The sequence below is a fragment of the Thermobia domestica genome, chromosome 17 (genome assembly GCF_964235325.1).
Source record: "Thermobia domestica chromosome 17, izTheDome1.hap1.1, whole genome shotgun sequence".
Taxonomy (NCBI): domain Eukaryota; kingdom Metazoa; phylum Arthropoda; class Insecta; order Zygentoma; family Lepismatidae; genus Thermobia; species Thermobia domestica.
This window is the reverse complement of record NC_137470.1, coordinates 5,324,825-5,338,247: the sequence shown is the minus strand read 5'-3', so window position 1 is coordinate 5,338,247 and position 13,423 is coordinate 5,324,825. Positions and strand designations below refer to the sequence as shown.

Here is a 13,423-nt window from a genome sequence, read left to right as displayed (position 1 = left end):
ACAATCGTTGTGTGCTAGTGGATGAATTTTCTTCAATGGCTTGTAGTATGGTCTCAAAATCTGTTCTCTATGGCTGCCAAGCCATGGCTGATCTTTGACATTTTTACAGCCTGCTCGAAATTTATGAAACCAATGAGTTTTTTGTACTATGGTTGACTGCGCCTTCTTTCGTATGACAATTTGGATTGTTACAAGTGGTAGGCACAAAAACAGGTTTTTCGGCTTCCGGTTTATAGGAAAACCGAAACCGATTTTTGGAAAATTTCGGAAACCGGTTTCTCCAAAAGCGGTTTTCACCCAAAACCGGTTTTGCTTTTTCTCCAAAACCGGTTAGGTTTTTCACCGAATCTAGTTTCGGTTTTCTTCAAAACCGATTCAGTTTTTCACCGAAACCAGTTTCTGTTTTTCGAAACTGGTTCTATTTCTGGCCAGAATAGTTTTTCTTTGTTTTCCGGAAACCGATTCCGTTTCCACAGAAATAGTTTTGTGTTCCGTGAAAACCGATATTTTAAGGAAACCGAACTTTTTCGCAAGAAAAGCCGATCCAATTTTGCAGAGACGGAAACCAATTTTGGATAAAAACCGATCCGGTTTTGGAGAAAACCGAAATGTCGGTTTTTCTAGGAACAGGTTTCCGGGTTTTATAAAAACCGTTTTTGCCCAGCCCCAATTGTTACCACAGCTTTATGGCCGAGTTCGAACTCAAAGAGTAAGAGTTCATGTATCAGACGTTGTTGAGAACATAGCGTCACTGCCACTACAAACTGACTGGAAACACTGACCGATTGGAGGCCTCTAGGTTAAATAGTCCGGTTAGCACACTACTTCTTGGGCCAGTTTAACCTTGTATTTACAATCGATCACAGTGTAAGCATGCCCCTACTGTTTAGGTTATAAGTCTTATGATCTATCATTGTATTTCTATTTCAATAGAGAAATCAATACGTTCCATGTTTGTTTACCCACTATAACACGAGAAAAAAAAACAATTAATTACTCCATTCTGAAGAGGAATTCTAGGAAAATCAAGAATCAAAGAGAAATGATCATTCGATAGTTCAACGTTCTACATGTGATTCCAACACCACGGGCTGGCTGTAAACAACTTCAGACAACAACCACGAAGACATTGAATTTAGGCAACCACGAACACACATATATCATGCTGTATAACTTCCAGATACTTGACAAAATACTTAGGCAACTAAAATGGCAGCTGAGATATACAGGTTTCATAATTTACATTTTTGGACAATAGCTGCAATGCTAGTTTGAAAAACAATCAAGACAAGCAGCCCCGAATTAAAGATAGGATTCGCAAATACTGGATGTTGTAAACGCAATTTCTTAATTATTGTATCCACTACAGGGAAACAAAAGTGCTACTTGAATAAGAAGGTCATTAAAATTTTTAAAAAGCAAAAATTTCCATTTTTCTTCCCAAAAGCGGGCTTTTATGATAATAATACTTCATTCCATCTCCAAAAAAGCCGGCTGTTTTTATAGTCAAAGGTGACTGCTGGAACGATCGACACTGACTACACCACAGATTGTTGCTGCTATGGGTCACCTGATCAGAGAAATTAACCAGATAGCATTAACGAGAAGGCTTGACACAAACAGCAGATCATATTGGAATCCCCTTGGAAACCATTTGAAGCCTGCAATTAGGTCAAAACATCATGATCTGCCTCAGTTGTGGAGTACTTTTGCAGAATGATAACGCGGGACCGCGGGATTATATTACGGCAAAAAATTAGAAATCTTTGTTTAGAGTGTTTATGACATCCTGCATATTCCCTGGATTTACCACCAAGTGATTGTCAAGGAGACGCTATGTTGGAAGAAGTTCCGCATTGACGATGAGGTGAAAATGTTAGTGCATGAGAGGACATGCAGTCAGTCAGACTAGAAAGGATTGCTTTCCTGTGGAATTCAAGCACTAGCAAAATGGAATACCTGCATTGCACCCGCAGAGCACAACATCGAAAAGTGATATGGTGTTTTCAATCCCATTGAACATATCAAGTGTAGAGAAAGTAATTAAAGTTAGTTTCTGACTTTTTCTCGTAGCTCGAATATTTTTGAGATAGCAAAAGAGAATGAAGTTTTAAATTATTTAAATGCATGTAATGAGATAGGATAGTGTAATTGGGTGTAACGTCCAGTGGCGGATATAGTCCGGGGCCGGGAAGCTATGCTCTCCATTTTTTGAATAATAATTGAAGTTAATATTTATATATTTTTGAAACTTTATAGTAAACGTTCCTTTATTCTTTACTAGCTGAATAAACCCATTCTTCGCATGCGGGCTGTAGTTGGATGTCAACGCCTGTGGCAGTTTCACCATTGATCTCAGCGACCGCGAAAACTATGAATTCGACACTAATATCGGTCATTTTCTATTAACGCCCCCCTGAGACCCCCTGTTCCGAAATTTAAAAAAAAAGATTCGTCCTGATTTGGGGCCTGAACGAAGGTACTCGTAACCAAAATTTGGTAACTCTCGGTCCACTCGTCTGGTTCCCAGGCCACACACAGATAGACAAACACACAAACAAATTCTTTATTTTATTTATATTAGATTGGAAAAGTTTTGAAATATTAAATATAGTTTCAGTTGGAGTTTTTCCGTTATGCAACTTGTAAAATAATACTTGAGGCCTAGTCATAATATCAATTTAAGTTGGAAACTTCTGCAGGACCGAGGAAAGATTGCAAGCCAATTTGAAAACAGACAATCGGTGAATTAGTTCTTGAATGGATCACGATCATTAGTTGTGTCACTGTGCTGGAAGTAGTTCTTTTTTTTTTTATTTAGAGGTGAGGAACTTTAAAGTGGCAATACTGTTTTCTGTGACAGATTATATTACAATTCTCGTTTTTTTTTTTTTTTTTTTTTTTATTGGTTTGGTTTGGCAGTTCATCATGAATAGACTCACGCCGGAGCAATGTTTGCAAATTGTGCAAATTTATTTAGAAATCCATGGTTCAATTCGACAAACTCATCAGACATTACGTGCATTTTACGGTGATCATAATCCACCATCAGAGCGATTAATTCGAGAAATCATGGATCATTTTCGCAATACGTTTACTCTAAACGATCATATGCATCCCGTAAGACGATCGGTATGTTTTATGGGCCGGTGGAATCTTGGTCCATATGTCTCTGAAAATCATGCTGGTCAGAACGTTACAGCCCACGGTGAGCGGTGCAGACACGTGATTACTAACTTTTTCTTGTCTCAGTTGAAAATATTAATATTGCAGAGATGTGGTTTTAGCAGGACGGCGCCACATGCCACGCAGCGCGCGATACAATTAATTTACTGAAAGAAACATTTGTCGAACGATTAATTTCATGAAGTGGACCTGTTAACTGGCCACCTTGTTCGTGTGATTTGATGCCATTAGATTGTTTCTGGGGATATGTAAAGTCGTGTGTCTATGCCGAGAAACCAGAAACAATCGAGCACTTGGAAACTAACATCCGACGCGTTATTACCGAAATACAGCCTGATTTACTGGAAAGATTGTGTGAAAATTGGACCTCCAGATTACGCCATATACGCGCCAGTCGCGCTTGTCACATGCCCCAAATCATATTCAAACGTTAATGGCATAAAGTGATCTGTCAAACAAAGCCAACTTCATGGATATTGAAAGAAATTTTTTTTTTTTTTAAATTTCAACATAAAGTTCTCTCTCTGAAAAAAAAAAACCCCTTTATAAGAAAATGAAAACAACAAGCAACAAAGATGTGTGCTTTTTCTTATTTTGGACGAGAAGCAAAAATTAATTGTTACAATTTCTTTTTTTAAAGTTTTACTCATGATACACCAATCAACGTTTGGGTTCTGGGTGCCCCCCCCCCAGTGTTTAACTTCTAGATTCGCCTCTGGTAACATCTGTAATATTTTCCTTTTAATAAATGAATAAAAAAAATAATTGCATAATTTTAGTGAATCCATTTGCATATTGTACTTGTTGATATGTAAATACAGATTTCATTATTTCGTTTGCACCATTCGACTGGAGACAATATTGTTCGCCATTGTTTTTTTTTTTTTTTTTTTGCCTCCTCTGTTCTTTCTTTTAAAATTTGATTTTAGTCAGATGGCTCATTTGAGTGCACAAAGAAGGTTTAAGTAATTTTCTGTTCATTCGCGTTTAATATTTATATTTCAGAAACCTAATGAGAATTTGATGCCAACTTTACACCATTATATTTCCCCGCATATGAGTTCTCCTCTGTTGCTTTTGTATATACAGAACTTAACTAGAAGAGAAAAAAATGTGTATATACGCTTTGATTACCGATCTTCTGTATGTGCAGAGCATATGCACGGTCCACTTGCTAAATATGAGCACTGAAGATCGCATTTGTGGTAATGGATTTTCTCATCATGAGCAATTCACAGAGGCAGCTTACATAACAGCTCATAAAGAAGTCCTACAGAAGAAAAGGGCAGAAAAAAATGAGCCACACATTGTCGTATAACTGCGTACCACATTTAGTATTCTGCATGAATTGCATCTATGCTTTTCACGTCTGCCAGCATTTCAGAGAGAACATGTCTACCGTCATGAGCATAAGATATTCTCACGCTGCTCTGCTATTGTCAATGTCAACTGCACTTCTATTACTAAAGGCTTTTCATTTCCCAGGATTCGTGTATTCTACTCTATTACTTCAATTCCTCTCAGTCCATGAGGAGTTCAAGGAGCGTTCTAATCTGTGTGTAGGTAGACGCCCTGACTTGAATTGCTTTGATTTCGATTTTGGGATTTCATTTGTTCTTTCTCTTTTTTTCAGTAACACAGTTAATCATTTCTACTGGCTGACGTTCACAGACAATCCCTTTGACAGCAGTAATAACAAAAAATTGTATTTCTCTCATTATACAACAACACTAGCCAAACAATTTCCTATAAAATTATATACGAGGCTTATTCTAAAAGTAACGAGTAGAGCACGCTACAATATGCTTTATTTTTTGATAATTATGTTTTTTCTACTTTACATATTATGCTTTATCTTAAATCGGTTTCTGGCATGAATAACGTAACGCAAATACTCTTTCCCTTTTCTCACTCCGTCTTTTACCAAGTATTTAAGAACAGGATCCTATGACAAATATCGGGACCCAAGAGGTACAGGAATGGGGAATGGCGGAATCTTCATAACGAAAAACTATATAATTTATATTCTTTACCAAATGTTGTTAGGGTTATCAAGTCTAGGAGGCTCAAGTAAGCAGGTCATGTAGCCAGAATGAAAAAAAAGTAGGCCTAGAAACGCTTTCAAAGTTTTAACTGGAAATTAATCGGAAAACGACCATTAGGAAGACCCAGGCGTAGATGGAAGGATAATATTGTAAATCTTTGTCCCGTATAGGTAGAGCGTTAATAAAACGAGTGTCCGGAATCGACTCCCACTACCGGTTTTTATTATAAAAGTTTCACTATAAAAGTATGTTTTACAAAATACTGTACAAATAATCTCTCTAGTATACAAGGTTAATTAAAGGTAGTCTTTGACCGTAAGGTCGCAGACAGGATCTCTACAGAGCCCCGTAGCAGGCTAAGCAGAGAGGAGTTAGGGACCCAATGCTCCGTGGCAAGCAGAGGAGGGTTAAGTGGCCAACAGACTCCCGTAGCAGGCTAAGCCAGGGATAGGATAGGCGTAGTCCCGTAGCAGACTAGAGGCCTGGGTCAGGTTACTCCTAATGTTCCGTGGCAAGCAGTAGGAGGGTCACCAGAAAACTGGTACAGAATTGTCGTGGTCCAGCCAATTTATAGGGTTCCTTGGGTGGCGGTGGCGCTGGTGCTCCGTTGTCGTCTTCTGTTCCGTGAGAGGGGCCAGAAGCCCGTCGTCTGCAGGTGATTGTAGATCCATCTGGTGTGGAATCCTCTTGCCAAACCACGTGGTAGTGTTTGTAAACACTGGCGTGTAGAATTGTTAATTCACTACACCACGTGGGGTATTACAATATTAAGATGGATCTCGTAGAAATAGGAATACGAACTAGAAGCAAGGTTCAGTTGGCTAAGGATAGAAGTCAATGGAGAGCTCTTGTGAACGTGGCATTGAACCTCCGGGTTCCATAGGCAATAGAGTTAGTTTGTTTTAGTTAGTTATGCGAGTCTCCGATGAGTCTTGTTCATAAATCCTTATCTCATAATTGTTTTCCTGTTAGACCTTGCTCCCTAAAGTCATTTTCAAACATGTCATTCCATGTCCTTCTTGGTCTTCCTCTAACTCTCTTCCCACCCACTTCCATTGCTATCACTTTTCTGACCGCACAGTCGTTCGTTCTTCTCATTAGATGGCCATACCACTACTTTTCTTTATCGGATCTTATTATACCACTGTTTTGTACATCATCTTATTCTTTATTGGGATTCTGTCGTCGCACAGAACTTCACATACTTTCTTTCCATTTTGCCATCCTAGTAGCACAAATATTATTCTAAATAGCCTATTTTCTGTCTATTTATTAATTTTATTTAAAAGCTTCTTTCATGCCAATAACTCAAATCCAATGTTGTTTGTTAATATTGTAAATTGATTTTCTTTTAAAGTAAAGTAAGTTTGCACGACCGTATAAAGCTGTACAAGCACACATTGTAATAATAACAAAGCAATGCTGAAAAATAAAAATGTCTTTTTATCTCCAATATCATGAGAAAGTTAATTAATTGCAAGACTAAGGGTAGCTTCAAAATTTTGTTCTGTCAAACACATCTTTTTAGGGTTCAAAGTTGAATTTAGTGTAAAAGAACTTCTCTGAGTGGAAGCAGATGATGAACTGATTCTACGTGTGCACTGACTATCAAACTGTTCAACTTTACATACTGAAATGTGACTTCCATTGTTGTCCTGTTCCTCATAGAAGTGCAGTTATTATTATTATTATTTTAAAGTTGTTAAGTTTGAAACTTCAGTATAGGTTTATAAGAATTCTTTTTTAATTACTCTTTAAAATCAAAGAGGCAGTCAACTTTCCAAGAATTATGCTTTATTGTACAGGGTGAACCTACAAAGCCTCCAACATTTTGATCGGTTATAGCGCTGTCATTTAAGGATCAAGAGGAGTGGTGGGTGGTCGCTTCAATTCACAATTCTCTTGTCGTTTTCAGTTCTCATTATAGTTTGTGTAGGAGCTCAGCCCGCGTATGCAGTAGCAATGTTTTTCAAACCCAGAAGTTCTGCTTTTACGGTACAAAAAGCTTTTCGCTTAAATGAAATGAAATGAAATCTGAGTTTTACGTCCCACGCTTATCCCGGCTAGGCAAAGGAGACGGTGGTGATGAGAAATGGTGGAATGAAGAAAGTGGGAGGAAACGGGAGAACCCCGAGGAAATCCACGCACATGGTGTTTGTCCACCATAAAGTTCACTTGGTGCGAGCCGGGATCGAACCAGAGACCCCATGCACCGTAGACGAGTGATTTACCACTGAGCCACCGCGCCCACTTTTTGCTACTCCACGTAATGAGACTGTCCCTGACCAGAAGACTATTTTGCAATGAGTCAAGAATTTCCTAACAACGGCTTCAGCGTTAAAAAAAAAAAAAAAAAAAATATCTGGCCGACTTAAAAGTACTTGTATGCTTGACAACACTGAGACACAGTATGTTTTCCATATCCCACAACGTTTTGCAAGGAAGCATGCTGCAGAAGAATTTTACAATACAACATGCACTTTTACTCTCACAAAATTATGATTGTCTAAGAAATATATCAGCAAATTTTTCCAGACGTCAACAATAATGCGAGAACATCCTGCAAAGTGTCCCAAAAGATGCTATTGGCAAAGAAACAAACTTTTTATTATCGGCCAGATCATGGCTCAATGACAAACTTCTCAACACTATTTTCTATTTTTGAATAAACAACTTTCTATCTACAATACTTTATGTTTTACTAGCTGAAATACCCATTCTTCGCATGGGTAAGATAAAATATTTACGTAAACAAACTGAACGAGAGAAAAAATATATCGGTCACTTTCTACTACTTTTACATATCGTGGTAAACGCCCCCTGAGACCCCCTGGTTCGAAATTTAAAAACTTCTGGGTCCCAGTCCATGTGGGATGTATTTGGAAGTTAACGCCCGTGGGAGTATCAGCGACCGTGAAAATTATGGATTTGACATTTATATCGGTGATATTCGATTATTTTTACATGTAGCCCCCCTTTCACAGGTGACCCCGGCCCGCATACAATGGTAGCTGAATTTACAAATCATTGCCAATGGAAATGTCAGCATTGATCTCAGCGACCGCAAAAACTATGAATTTGACATTAATATCGGTCATTTTGGATTATTTTTACATGTCTCGGTATCCCCCCTGCGGTGATTCCCGGCACTGCAGCCAAATGGGGTGAATTTGGAAGTTAATGCGACCGGAGTTTCACCATTTATCTCAACCGCGAAAACTGAATTCGACACTAATATCGGTCATTTTCTGCTACTTTTACACATCCCGGAAAACGACCTCCCTGAGATCCCCTGATTTGAATTTAAAAAAAAAATTCGACTTGGTTTGGGACCTGGACCAAGGTACCAGTGACCAAAATTTGGTAACTCTTGGTCCACTCGTCTGGTCCCCAGTCCGCACACGGGAAGACACACACACAAAACCTGTTTATTTTCCTTAGATTAGCCCTCAAAATGTGAGATTTTATTGGATCATCCAGTACATATGTTTACATGCTTTACTTTTTTTTATTATTATGCTTTTAAAATTAGTTTTATTTTTATCAAGTGTAAAGTTAATAGAGATAGCAATGTGACCTTTAGTTAATAGGCAGATGATCAAAATTTAACAAAGATACAGGTGTTGTAATTTAAAAGATTTACCTCTAAATTCAGTTTTGGTTCTTGTGCGGTGTAATCATAAACAAAGCCAATTTAAATAATGAAATTTAAATTAGACTTCGGGTACGACGAAGATTGTTAATGATTCTGTGTTAATTAAATTTACATAAATTGTTTCCGTGAGACAAAATGAAACGAAATGAAGTATTTCAGCCCGTTTGGCCAAGGAAGACAATGAGTAAAGAAAGTGGATGACGATGGAGGAATTGGTAGAATGAGAAAGGAGGAGGGAACGGAAGTACCCCAATGAAATCCACGGACACGATATTGTTCACCACAAATTTACTTGGTCGGAGATCGAACCAGGGACCCGTCGCAACACCAGAGGTAAGCGCTCTACCACTGCGCCACCGTGCACCCTTGAGTGACACAAAATAAGGCTTGTCTCGTGACTTATTGCTTGAATTACTCGAGTTTGGCTTGGAAGGCGAAGTCGAGTCCATGAAGTTCATGTCTCCAAGCTTGCTGATTAAATTGATAATAAAGTATTAATAAACTCTTGTTACAGAGTAAAAAGGATTACGCATTAGAAGTTTAAATTTCGTCCAGTTGATGTCAACCACTGAGACACCTTTGCTGCTATCTAACGGCAAGATATGAAACTTCTTCTACATTTGCAGAAAACAGAATTCAAAAATTTGATTTCATTCAAGAGTTGTCCTGTGAATTAATGGACAAACATAATTTGCTGTTACCCGTAAAACTCGCTCACTCGCCTTAATCATCTGTCTCCTTCAGCCTAACGGGGATAAATTATGGGAATTAAACTGAAATATCTCATTGCATTTGTTTTGTGTTTTGGTTAGGCTCTCATCTCGAAAAGGTGTTGTTAAAGGGATAGTTTGGTTGGTTAGAGTTTCAAGTCCCCTTTCAGCACCAATACTATACGAGACGTGGACCTTCCGACCACCGTCGGCTCCCTCGTGGCTATATGGTATGTGTCTTAGGTTCGGGAAATCAGTTTTCGATTCCGGGCGAGAGCTCATCTGGTTCGGGATCCCGCGTTAAGCTATAGATCCACGCCTTACATAGCCTCGCTACTGAAATGGGCGCTAAACTCTAACGCACCTATCCATTCGAGCCAACGTAATACGATCGAATTTCAAGACTCCCTCACCAGGAATCGAACCCAGGCCGTGGAGACTCTAGCACCAGGCCGAGGAGGGTCTAGGCCGTCAGTTTTTGAGTGACAAAAATAATTTTAACTATTATTTTTATATTATTGTAAGTTTATAGTAAATTGATGATATACGTGTCATAGTCTGGGGTCTGGTTGCCCCCGTTTTTACCTTCTAGATACACCACTGAACCCAGGACTAAAAACGCGCGGTATCAGCTAGACTAGTACGGAGAATTCGTAAAAGTAATTCTCGTTTGGAAAGTACATCTGCTTCTATTGAAAGAGCTTTGTATTTTGTCATAAAAATTATGTCCCGTCTTGTGCCGCGACAAATCCTATTTGCATTACATTCTGGGTTAACTCATTGGTTCATTCTACCATAATGATACGATCGTGTAACTGACAGTTTCCCTCAATGGTTGTTAAATGCCATTAAATTGAATCAAATAGAAATTATTAATTAACTATCAGTAATAATCCTAACATAGATAGTTGAAACTGGCGGCTTTCTTAACGATATCTAAAATAGTATTTATCAGTACCTTAAAAAAGTTCCATTCTATCACACCCGTTGAAAATGGACTTGAGAGGGAAGAAAAACCTGCCTGTCAACAGCACATCTGAAGACCAAATTGGAACCTACACCTTCAACAACTGTGTAATATATAGTCAATTACAATGTTACCAAAAATACTTCATTACTCTTGACCTACGTCATTAAGCGTGAAATTGAAACAATCGTCCAATTTATATTGCTTTTTCCTCTATTCGTATGGATAATTTTAAGTTCTTAAGTACCATACTTCGTTAGATATTGATGAAGTAAAATGTACATGTTATCTTATGGGGACTGAGAAGCCAGTGGTAAAAGTTTTAAGATCCCCATAATCTTCCCTCGCCATATAGTGAAGCTTTCGTTGACACCTGAATAATACGGAGATATTTTTCTTCTTTTGTTTAGGTAAAAATATATGTATTATTACAGGTTAAAACCCTCCCTTTTATGGACACTTACAGAGAAGAACACAGGCAGTTTTGTTTTTACCCAAACGTTTTAGTAACGGGTAAGAATTATTCTTAGTTTGTCACCGCCTTATGCAGAATCGTTTTGACGAATGATTAGCATCAGACTAAAGGACTGATTACTGCAGGAAACATGTTAGTTTAACTCTTTAGTATGACATTAATCACGCGCAGAACGACTCTGCATAAGGCCCTCAATGTTTAGCAGAGAAATATATATATATATATATATATATATATATATATATATATATATATATATATATATATATATATACAGTGGCGGATCCAAGGGAGGGGCTATAGGGGCTATAGCCCCCCCCCTTGACGCTCAGATATACACTGGATAAAATGGGCTTCAATCCTGCTTTACACTGGATAAAACGGCAAAATATGGTTTAGCCCCTCCCTTGATCATATCCTGGATCCGCCCCTATATATATATATATATATATATATATATATATATATATATATATATATATATATATATATATATATTAAAATTTGAAAATAAATAATTGAGGGAGTTTATTGTGCACAAAGTCCATTCTACACAAAAAATCTTAGCCATAAGTCAATGGCCTGGAAAACCACTGCACAGGACATTTGAAATCTAAACATGAAATTGTTATTTTCTGTTTATAGCAAATTTTCAGTATTTTATAATAATGTTGCATGTTCTTATGGCGTTATTTTTATATCTGGCACAGTCAGATGTGAGTTCAGGGATTTTCACTTGGGGATGATTTGACTTTAAAAGAAAACTACCACATTTGTAGCACATTTTGCTACCTCCATAATACTTTTCTTTCTTTACATAGATAAATTTTCACCTCATGTACACTCATGTCCAAAATGATTCTTGCATATCTATAACTGTCTTCTTGTAAGAATGTAATTTGATAATGATTTTGCAGGGTACCTTTAATACTGATACTGTGTGTATAATTGGGAAATGCATATTTGTGGTAAATTTCATAGGAAAAGAATTATAAATACGAAAATTAGAGCGAGTAAAACAAAATGTTGCTAAATGCATAAGAAAGTTTTATTTTCGTTTTATTGTTCTTATTTACTGCTCTTTTGACATGAAATTTTCCACATACATGTCTGCCGATTATACACATACTAACATTATAAGAAATGCCGAGCGAATTCGTTATCAAATTATATTCCTAGAGAAACATATTTACAGACATGCAACAATAATTTTGGACATGAGTGTATGTAACTAACGTATTAATACGTTAAGCACCATGTACGCCCCATGGGACCGACATGTCTACTCTGTTTCGTTACTTTCTTAGGGGGCCGTTAGTCCGATCTTGGTGAGACTTCCCCAATAAAAGGGACCGATGTAGCCCCTTCCAAGGGTTTTGTGCTAAGGGTTAGTGTAGCATTGTTTTTTTTTAAATTTATTTTTCATCTACAAAGTTATTAGCAGCCCACAGAAAAAATAAAAATAAAAACAAAATTTACCGAGGCGCTCAACGTGAACTGCCCGGAACCGGGAAATAGGATTTCCGGAAACTCGAAACCCTGTCATCCTTGGAACACCAGGTATTTTGAACAGTATAGGAAATCCGGAACTTCGACTTCCTTTAGTCAAGGATGAGGAACAATGTAAATAAAGAAAATTTGGATTTATCCAATTCCAATTGAGTAACCCTATTTTTTCTTTATTTTCTGTCCTCTAAAAACTATTTTCATAGTAGGCCTATATACAATGATTCTATATTGTAGTTGCGCACTAAATTTGTTTAAGTGGCTCAGTAGCAGAGCGCTTACTTCTGGCGTGTAAGGTCCTTGGTTCGATCCCCGGAAAGTAAGTTTGTGGTGGACAACACCAGTCCGTCGGTTTTCTCGGGGTACTCTCACATTCTCATTCCACCAATTTTTCCATTATCATTCACTTGCTTTAATCATCGTCTCCCTTAGCTTAAAGGGCGTAAACATGGGACGTTGAACTGAAATATTTCATAATTTTTCTAAATTTGTATATTACATCTGAAATTTCCGATGCACTTTTGAAAATGAAATGAAGTATTTCAGTTTAACGTCCCACGATTATACCGTTTAGGCTAAGGCAGACGGTATTCCGAGAAAACCCACTGACACGATGTTGTCCACCACTAACTTACTTGGCCAGGAATCCCACGCACTAGAGGTAAGCGTAAACTATTGAATCACCGGTCCCCCTAGTGATATACTTTCGAAATGTGTATTATATTTATTGTTTATTTTTTCTCTCCAAAAACTTTCTATCATTACAATATTTGTGACTAATCTAAATTTGAGTAACGGACTCTCTAATTTCCGAACAAATAATGATGTCCAATCGGTGTCCGTTACTCAGAGAATTTACTATACTATTAAGAAAAAGTC

General features: G+C 37.6%; 1 protein-coding gene across 1 annotated transcript in view; it reads right to left on the bottom strand.

Annotated features, from left to right (window-relative positions):
* The window catches only part of LOC145674395 (uncharacterized), a 251,332-nt gene that overhangs the window by 178,815 nt on the left and 59,094 nt on the right, over positions 1-13,423 (bottom strand). The gene's annotated exons all lie outside the window — the stretch shown is intronic.